The sequence below is a fragment of the Armigeres subalbatus genome, chromosome 2, assembly GCF_024139115.2.
Source record: "Armigeres subalbatus isolate Guangzhou_Male chromosome 2, GZ_Asu_2, whole genome shotgun sequence".
Lineage (NCBI taxonomy): Eukaryota > Metazoa > Arthropoda > Insecta > Diptera > Culicidae > Armigeres > Armigeres subalbatus.
The window spans coordinates 215,009,116-215,019,797 of NC_085140.1; the positions used below are offsets into that span (position 1 = coordinate 215,009,116).

The window sequence follows — 10,682 nt, forward strand, 5'->3', positions numbered from 1 at the left end:
GTGCTCAAAAGTTGTATCAGTTTCAGCATGAATAATTGCGGTTGCAATGTAAGGTAATGTAAGTGACTTCATTTTATTAATCAAAATATGATTTCACAAAATTCTTTGATTTATTTTAGCATGAACAAAAATCGCGGAACAAACAGCCGCAATCACATCTTGATCACAACCAGAAAAAATAAATAAATGAGAGCCAGAGGAATTTATTTTGAGAATTCCTTGCAAATGAACATTTGCATTCGAAGTGGAAAAAATAACGCAGCTCCCGGTCAGCAACAATGCTAATCATTGCCATTGCCACCAAACGATTCACCGATTCTCGTACCCGTCATGTCCACCATCCATTTTCTGCGCTTTACTCAGTCGATTCGGATGAGGAATTTTGAGCGGTACAGATTGCGTGTACTGTTTTCCGACGCTACGTACACAGGAGCAGATGCAGTTGGTGTTGCTCAGAATTATTCTTCCGATCCGGAGTTAAGCGCAGAAAATAAAATCAAACTATAGTACTTCATAATAATGCAATAACAAATACTGCCAGAAGAACGATACAAAAGGTACAGGCGTATTTCAGGCGGCGATCCATACGACCGCTATTTAGATGTTCAATATGTTCCGCAGCTATACATATTTCTGAAAATTCTATAGTCCCGAAATAAATGCATGAAAATCAGAAAAAATGTTTCTCTTTTTGGCTTTCCGTTGTGAAAAAACAAAACAAATAATCGGGCTCGAGAAGTAAGTAATATTCGAATATTATTGTGCTAGCCCATATAATTTATTGAAATAGCTAGATGAATTACATTTGGACTGGCATTTATGTTATGTATGCATTGCACATAAAATTTAAGAGTTTAAAAAATTTCTAACTTTATGAGTATCACCAATACAATGTATGTGCAAAGCTTGATTGCAAAAATATATGTGCCTTGCACATAAATTTTAGATGGTATTTCAGCTCAGTGTAGGAGTGTTTGTTTTCCTTTTATAGACGAATCCAAGTAAAAATAAGAAGAAGACACACGACGGTGTTAACTTTGACAGATCCTACAGCGCAGCATAGACCTGTGCAGGAGTTCATCAAATTCACTCACCTGATGGATTTTGACATTTTAGCGGGTCGTCTTCTCGAACAAAAGTTTATTTTGCGTTCATTATGCGACCCGCTCAAACGTCATAATTTCTTGGGGAGTTCATTTTGCGTTAGTCTATAGGAAGATCCTTTTTAAATGCTTGTAATAAATTCTAGACAAATTGTAATTAAAATCTGATTGATGTATGATACGGAAAAAGTTCCGAAGTTTATGATGGATACATTTTCGGAAAATATACAAAAAAATGAGATAAGCTTCTAAATAAGTACTTCAGAACTTTTTCGGTAGGTCCCGGAAGCGGTCAGAGTCATCAATGGTCAATTTTATATTCATACCTCGCTTCCCGATCCAAAACCATAAAGAACAAGCCGTTGAAACTAAAATGTCCTCTTCTACGGGTTTCCCGGGGACAAATCCGGAGGTCCCGGAAGCGGAAAGCCGTGAATTGTCCATTTTATACTCATACCTCGCTTCCTGATAGAAAACCATAAAAAACGAACCGTCGAATGACCAGTTTTGGTGCTAAAACAGAAATGTCCCCTTCTACGGGTTCCCCGGGGACAATCCGTAGGTCCCGGAAGTGGCCAAAGCCGTCAATGGTCCATTTAATATTCATACCTCGCATCCTGATAGAAAACCATGAAAAACGAACCGTCGAATGGCTAGCTTTGGTGCCAAAACTGAAATGTCCCCTCTATGGGTTCCCCGGGGGCACCTCAGCGACTTCAGAATCCGTCTTTTTGGTTGGTCAACATATGGTTCCAATCAGAAAGAGCCCTTCTTTATTTGTGGTTACTAATATTACTCTGTTTTTAACCACAACTTATTCTAATACTCACCACAAGTTTACGGTTCTGAACCTACCTTCGAAAAACCCGGAATATTTCCGGTATCCGATGGCCATGGTAGGTTCCAAGAACATATGGTGAAACTACATTAAATTTACATTAAAACTAAATTTCTAGTTCAGGCATCCCTGAATTGTCCAAATCGGATGATAATTGACATAGTTACAACACATCTAATTATGCCCAAAATTTGCCTATCCCAGTTATTTTGGACATCCCCTGTAGTAGAGTGGGGCGCAGTTGTATGGAAAAACGCAAACTTCGTCCAATCAAGTGAGATCAATGTTTTCTGAATCGTTTTGGAGCCCCTGGGTGGGATCAACTGTGCAAAATATGGGCTCGATTGGTTGCAACCTCGCATGCCGCATCGCGTTTGAAATTTACATGGAGATTAGTATGTGAAAACGTACTTTTTTACATTTTTGCTCCTAGCTGTTTCAATTTATCATCAATCACGTGACTCAAAACTATAGCATATAGTCTGGAAGATGCCGAAAGAAGGTACGTAGCTGAAAGGTCTACAAAAAATGTTATTACGTTTAGAAAATTGATTGTTCAAACCATATGCAAGAAATCAATGTTTCTGCCAGCACTACCGGACAACCTATGGTTATCAAAGAGCAAAACCCATCTTCCTTCTTGTCGGATTTTTTTCTTTGTGAAATAATTCCGGATAGCTCCCATTAGCTCTAAAGTCCTATAAGATCAATTATTTTGAAATAACACTCAGTTAAATTATTGGTGTACACTGCCAAAAATATCTATATAAGATATATGCGTCGCCGTTAAAAATTTTTGCAATTGCTCCACCCTAATATAATCGATATAGAACCACACATAAATTAAATAATTGCTAATTCAAGACCACACATAAGAGTGAAATCAGTAGTGATTCAGTTTGGTTGCAAATTTTTGAATACTATTCTAGTTTGAATATGAGCCAAAATAGAACAAACTCACAGGCTTCCCCAGCAGTGTTCACAGCAAAAAAAGTTGTTGAATATTACATCGAAATCGCTGCAACCAACTGATTCCATCGGTTGTTGAATATTACACTGGGCGATGTACTCGAGAGCTCGCTGTGTAATAAACAGAAACGATGTAATTTTCTCTCGATGTAATAAATACAACTACGTAATCAAAGCGATGTAAATCAATGTGATGTAAAACTGTTCAATGCATGAAGGTTTTTAATATTGGTATTTTCGGTTTATTAAACATGGCTTAATTTTTATTGATGTTGCACATATAATAATTTTATTATTTTTCTATTTTGCAGAATTCAAACATAGAAAATTAATTTTATGTCCATAGATTGAATTTCAATGTCGGTGGCCATCACTCACAAACCGGTGACATTGGTCGTCGACTGGAAGTCTTGGCAGTGTATGCTAAGGAGCTGCCCATGTCTGATCGTATGATTTGTTGTCCTGAACGGTCCTTCCGAACCAATTAATTGTAATGATCGGAGGAAGCGAGTAATCCTGAACATGAACGCCCATCAGGTAAATCGGCATGCCAAAAGGTGAGCAGCCTATCACTTAAAATATGCAAGCCATCTAGAACTGGTACTGGTACTGGTACAGTCGATGATTTATTAGACTTCAGGCGCTGAAATACAAAAAAAAACAGTTGAGTTGGATTGGAGATTGTTCCAACGTGTTTCATGTGAACTTCAAAAACACCGCAGAGGATTTTCCAGAATTCACAAGATTTTGAGAAACTCCCAAAAACTATTCTAGAATTTCCGCAAGATTTATTCCGAAAATTTGTGTTTAAATGAAGTATTTCGATTGGAATGGATTTCGATGAGAATCTATTCGGAGTTCTAAGGGAATCACTTTAAAGCTCCGAAACAGTCTCTATTAAACTAAGAAACTAAGGATTTTGCAAGGAATCTCCCTATAAGATTTAAAAAAAATCTTAAATTCCGAATGTAGACTTTCCCGAATTCCAAAGGATAATTTGCAAGGGTCCAAAATACAATACCAAAAGGCAATCTCTCTGTGATTCGAGGACAAATTCCTTCTGGAACTCCCAGTCATCCTGTTATGTCAAAATGCATTCTTCGGAGATCCTTAAATGAATCGAAATTTTACGGGGATCCTGAAAGAAATCGTTCTAGAATTCGGAAGAAAATCGTTAGTCCACAGACTAATTGTTAGGCGATGCCAAAGAGTCTTGTTTTGGGATTTCGAAGATAATATTTATGGGACCCCGAAATTAATCCTTATGAATTCCAGAAGAGAATCTTTCTTCCTAAAAAAAATCATTTGAAATTTTAAAGGTAGATCTGGGAAATCGGAAAATCTTGAAATTATGGAACCTTTCTAGCATACTTTGATAATCAGTCTGATCTTCCCTAGGATGTCAAAGAGAATCCTTCTTGGATTCTGAAAGAAATCCTTCTGAAATTTAGTAGAGAATCCTCCTAAGATACGGAATCGGATCCTTCTGGAATTCGAAATTCTCGAAATTCCTTGGGGAATCCTCCCGGGATTCCTTGTGGATTTCTTTCGGGATTCCTTTCGGGATTTCTTTCGGGATTCCTTCCGGGATTCCTTTCGTGATTTCTTTCGGGATTCCTTGGGGAATCCTTTCGGGATTCCTTGGGGAATCCTTTCGGGATTCCTTGGGGAATCCTTTCGGGATTCCTTGGGGAATCCTTTCGGGATTCCTTGGGGAATCCTTTCGGGATTCCTTGGGGAATCCTTTCGGGATTCCTTGGGGATTTCTTTCGGGATTCCTTTCGGAATTTCTTTCGGGATTCCTTTCGGGATTTCTTTCGGGATTCCTTGGGGAATCCTTTCGGGATTCCTTGGGGATAACTCTCGGGATTCCTTGGGGAATCCTTTCGGGATTCCTTGGGGAATCCTTTCGGGATTCCTTGGGGAATCCTTTCGGGATTCCTTGGGGAATCCTTTTGGGATTCCTTGGGGAATCCTTTCGGGATTCCTTGGCGAATCCTTGGGGAATCCTTTCGGGATTCCTTGTGGAATCCTTTCGGGATTCCTTGGGGAATCCTTTCGGGATTCCTTGGGGAATCCTTTCAGGATTCCTTGGGGAATCCTTTCGATTCCTTGGGAATCCTTTCGGGATTCCTTGGGGAATCCTTGGGAATCCTTTCAGGATTCCTTGGGAATCCTTTCGATTCCTTGGGGAATCCTTTCGATTCCTTGGGGAATCCTTTTCCAGGATTCCTTGGGAATCCTTTCGATTCCTTGGGGAATCCTTTCAGGATTCCTTGGGAATCCTTTCCGGGATTCCTTGGGAATCCTTTCCAGGATTCCTTGGGGAATCCTTTCCAGGATTCCTTGGGGAATCCTTTCGATTCCTTGGGGAATCCTTTCAGATTCCTTGGGGAATCCTTTCAGGATTCCTTGGGGAATCCTTTCGATTCCTTGGGAATCCTTTCGATTCCTTGGGGAATCCTTTCAGGATTCCTTGGGGAATCCTTTCAATTCCTTGGGGAATCCTTTCAGGATTCCTTGGGGAATCCTTTCAGGATTCCTTGGGGAATCCTTTCAGGATTCCTTGGGAATCCTTTCGGGATTCCTTGGGGAATCCTTTTCGGGATTCCTTGGGGAATCCTTTCGATTCCTTGGGGAATCCTTTCAGGATTCCTTGGGGAATCCTTTCAGGATTCCTTAGAATCCTTTCGATTCCTTGGGGAATCCTTTCGATTCCTTGGGGAATCCTTTCGATTCCTTGGGAATCCTTTCGATTCCTTGGGGAATCCTTTCGATTCCTTGGGAATCCTTTCAGGATTCCTTGGGGAATCCTTTCAGGATTCCTTGGGAATCCTTTCCGGGATTCCTTGGGAATCCTTTCAGGATTCCTTGGGGAATCCTTTCGGGATTCCCTGAGGAATCCTTTCGGGATTCCTTGGTGAATCCTTTCGAGATTCCTTGAGGAATCCTTTCGGGATTCCTTGGGGAATCCTTTTGGGAATCCTTTCGGGATTCCTTGGGGAATCCTTTCGGGATTCCTTGGGGAATCCTTTCGGGATTCCTTGGGGAATCCTTTCAGGATTCCTTGGGGAATCCTTTCGGGAATCCTTTCGTTATTCCTTGGGGAATCCTTTCGGGAATCCTTTCGTTATTCCTTGGGGAATCCTTTCAGGATTCCCTGGGGAATCCTTTCAGGATTCCCTGGGGAATCCTTTCGGGATTCCTTGGGGAATCCTTTCGGGATTCCTTGGGGAATCCTTTCGAGATTCCTTGGGGAATCCTTTCGGGATTCCTTGGGGAATCCTTTCGGGGTTCCTTGGGGAATCCTTTCGGGATTCCTTGGGGAATCCTTTCGGGATTCCTTGGGGAATCCTTTCAAGATTCCTTGGGGAATCCTTTCGATTCCTTGGGGAATCCTTTCAGGATTCCTTGGGGAATCCTTTCGATTCCTTGGGAATCCTTTCGATTCCTTGGGAATCCTTTCGGGATTCCTTGGGGAATCCTTTCGGGATTCAGGAATCCTTTCGGGATTCCTTGGGAATCCTTTCGATTCCTTGGAGGAATCCTTTCGATTCCTTGGGGAATCCTTTCGGGATTCCTTGGGGAATCCTTTCGGGATTCCTTGGGGAATCCTTTCGGGATTCCTTGGGGAATCCTTTCGGGATTCCTTGGGGAATCCTTTCGGGATTCCTTGGGGAATCCTTTCGGGATTCCTTGGGGAATCCTTTCGGGATTCCTTGGGGAATCCTTTCGAGATTCCTTGGGGAATCCTTTCGGGATTCCTTGGGGAATCCTTTCGGGATTCCTTGGGGAATCCTTTCGGGATTCCTTGGGGAATCCTTTCGGGATTCCTTGGGGAATCCTTTCGGGATTCCTTGGGGAATCCTTTCGGGATTCCTTGGGGAATCCTTTCGGGATTCCTTGGGGAATCCTTTCGGGATTCCTTGGGGAATCCTTTCGAGATTCCTTGGGGAATCCTTTCGGGATTCCTTGGGGAATCCTTTCCGGATTTTCTTGGGGAATCCTTTCCGGATTCCTTGGGAATCCTTTCGAATTCCTTGGGGAATCCTTTCGATTCCTTGGGGAATCCTTTCGATTCCTTGGGGAATCCTTTCGGGATTCCTTGGGGAATCCTTTCGGGATTCCTTGGGGAATACTTTTGGGATTCCTTGGAGAATCCTTTCGGGATTCCTTGGGGAATCCTTTCGGGATTCCTTGGGGAATCCTTTCGGGATTCCTTGGGGAATCCTTTCGGGATTCCTTGGGGAATCCTTTCGGGATTCCTTGGGGAATCCTTTCGGGATTCCTTTCGGTATTTCTTTCGGGATTTCTTTCGGGATTCCTTGGGGAATACTTTCGGGATTCCTTGGGGAATACTTTCGGGATTCCTTGGGGAATCCATTCGGGATTTCTTGGGGAATCCTTTCGGGATTCCTTGGGGAATCCTTTCGGGATTCCTTGGGGAATCCTTTCGGAATTCCTTGGGGAATCCTTCCAGGATTCCTTGGGGAATCCTTCCAGGATTCCTTGGGGAATCCTTTCGGGATTCCTTGGGGAATCCTTTCGGGATTCCTTGGGGAATCCTTTCGGGATTCCTTGGGGAATCCTTTCGGGATTCCTTGGGGAATCCTTTCGGGATTCCTTGGGGAATCCTTTCGGGATTCCTTGGGGAATCCTTTCGGGGTTCCTTGGGGAATCCTTTCGGGGTTCCTTGGGGAATCCTTTCGGGATTCCTTGGGGAATCCTTTCGGGATTCCTTGGGGAATCCTTTCGGGATTTCTTTCGGGATTCCTTGGGGAATACTTTCGGGATTCCTTGGGGAATCCATTCGGGATTTCTTGGGAAATCCTTTCGGGATTCCTTGGGGAATCCTCCCGGGATTTCTTGGGAATCCTCCCGGGATTTCTTGGGCATCCTCCCGGGATTCCTTGGGGAATCCTGTCGGGATTCCTTGGGGAATCCTGTCGGGATTCCTTGGGGAATCCTGTCGGGATTCCTTGGGGAATCCTGTCGGGATTCCTTGGGGAATCCTGTCGGGATTCCTTGGGGAATCCTGTCGGGATTCCTTGGGGAATCCTGTCGGGATTCCTTGGGGAATCCTGTCGGGATTCCTTGGGGAATCCTGTCGGGATTCCTTGGGGAATCCTGTCGGGATTCCTTGGAGAATCCTGTCGGGATTCCATGGAGAATCCTGTCGGGATTCCTTGGGGAATCCTGTCGGGATTCCTTGGGGAATCCTGTCGGGATTCCTTGGGGAATCCTGTCGGGATTCCTTGGGGAATCCTGTCGGGATTCCTTGGGGAATCCTGTCGGGATTCCTTGGGGAATCCTGTCGGGATTCCTTGGAGAATCCTGTCGGGATTCCTTGGAGAATCCTGTCGATATTCCTTGGGGAATCCTGTCCGGATTCTTTGGGGAATCCTTTCGGGATTCCTTGGGGAATCCTGTCGGGATTCTTTGGGGAATCCTGTCGAGATTCCTTGGAGAATCCTGTCGGGATTCCTTGGGGAATCCTGTCGGGATTCCTTGGGGAATCCTGTCGGGATTCCTTGGGGAATCCTTTCAGGATTTCTTGCGAAGTCCTTTCGGGATTCCTTACGGAGTCCTTTAGTGATTCATTGCGGAGTCCTTTCAGGATTCCTTGGAAAATCATGTCGGGATTCCTTGAGGAATCCCGAAAGGATTCCCCAAGGAATCCCGAAAGGATTCCCCAAGGAATCGAAAGGATTCCCAAGAAATCAAGCATTCCCCAATGAATCACGAATGGATTCTTCAAGAAAATCTTCCCAAAATATTTCACCAAAGTATTTCGCTCAGAATCTCCAAAGCACTCCGCTCCAAATCTTCAAACTATTCTGCTCAGAACATTCAAGTTATTCCATTCAGAACACACAAAGGATCATCATTTCCAAAGTATTTCGTTCAGAATCACTACAGGATTTTGCTCCTTAAATTGTTCCACTAGGAATTTCCCAAGGATTCCCTTTGGAATAGCCAACAAACTCCGTTTGGAGTCCCTAAACTATTCGAGGGTTCTAAATCCGAATCCACTTGGAATGCACAACGAAACAGCTCGGAATCCGGAGTTTCTTTAGAATCCATGATGGATTTCATTTTCTTCAAAGGAGGATTTCGTTTCGGGATCCCAAAAAAAAATGCAGTGCAAAATGATAGGATTTCTATACGGGTACCATCCGTTATGACCCATTTCTGTTTAGAATATTAAAAGTAATCCTTTCATAATCGAATATATTGAGAAAATCATTTGGGTATGTAAGCCTAAGGCTCGATGCACACGTATTGCTTTTTCAACACTGCGTGCAAGCAAGCGGCGTCAAAAAAACGCAGATGTGCATCGGGAAAAAGCGGTAACGCTGCGTTGCCGCTTCGATGCACACCTGCGTTAAAGACCTACGTGGGCATTGGCCCTAACTTATTACTATGTACTTACGTTACGCCCGCTCTTTGACGGACTTGAGAATAACGATCAGGAAGATGACGTGCAGTTATGGACCGAGCGAAAAGAAAACAATTCAGATGCCACTCCATCTTCAGCCTAAAAAAGTGGATAAAATAAAAAATATAACTATTTATAATCAAAATAATTAGGGTAAAATCACGTAAAATAGTTAACAGTAGATCTCCTATCTCCTACCTCCACGTAGCCAGAATGTCGGACAGTAATCCGGTGAAAATGGTTCTCGACAACGATCCGACGGGAACAAGAAGGCGAGGTGCACAGCGGGCAAGGTGGATCGATCAGGCGGAGGACGATTTGCGGAGCCTCCGTAGACTGCGTGGTTGGCGAAGTGCAGCCATGGACCGAGCTGAATGGAGAAGACTTTTATGTGTAGCACAGGCCACTCCGGCCTTAGTCTGATAATAAATAAATAAAAAAGATCTCCCATTATGAAATTTTATAGAAAAATGTTATTATACTGTAATATTGTGATTATGCCCCTATTTCAAATTATATCCTAATCAATACTTACCTTATTCATTACATTATTCTCCAATCGGATAAGCGTTAGTTCGCTCAAGCCTTCCTTCTTAAAGTCGACCAACAGCTTGGGGAGAACCAGACCATCTGTTTCGTTTGGGGCAACTTTCACAATGTGTCTCCGTCTCGCCGCAACCCATCACGAAAAGAGGTCCCCTTCGTCAAACGCACAGTGCAACACCGCTGAACTTTGGCATAGAAACGATCACATTCGGCAGCAAGTGGTAGAATCGTTTTAAGATCCGAAAATTTCTCATCGTGAGCCAATATTAACGTTCCATGGAGAACTTGATCGCTCGTCGTTTTAGTTTCTCGAACAGCGGAATGCAAAAACCCGGGCGAAGGATTTGAAGTGGCACTTTGCATCACATTTTTAAGAATTGCCTTCAGGATCCGCATGCGTCCTTTTTCTTCATTGCCGTCGTCGTCGAAATCCGCGAACATACCAAACGATCGGATCACCCTGTACTGGAAGTAGGCACTTTGTACATATCCCATATTAAGGATTGCAGTCAGAATCGGCATGCTGAATTCCATGGCCTGAAATCCACTCTTCTTCTTATTTTGCTTTGCCGTCACCATCGAAAATCAAACTGACACTTCAGTGAAAAATCCAGGAAAAACGTTCGGATCTCCCGTTTATCCATGTCGATGATTTTCACTTAATTTAAATAACACATTCTTTTGACCACAATTGACCAAATGCACACGAAATATATCAAACTAGCCGCGAGAAAACCTGGAAAACCTTGAATATTGCCGTCAAACAACTTTGCTTCCAACACAACAT

The 10,682-nt window shown here is 43.3% G+C and overlaps 1 long non-coding RNA gene across 1 annotated transcript; it reads right to left on the bottom strand.

The window, feature by feature from the left end:
- Positions 1-3,161: 3,161 nt before the first annotated feature.
- Positions 3,162-10,682, bottom strand: LOC134215872 (uncharacterized). The gene is made up of 4 exons (XR_009980344.1): positions 9,885-10,682; positions 9,548-9,768; positions 9,344-9,448; positions 3,162-3,553 (listed from the first exon to the last, which is right to left on the bottom strand). It is a non-coding gene; the product is annotated as an uncharacterized LOC134215872 (long non-coding RNA).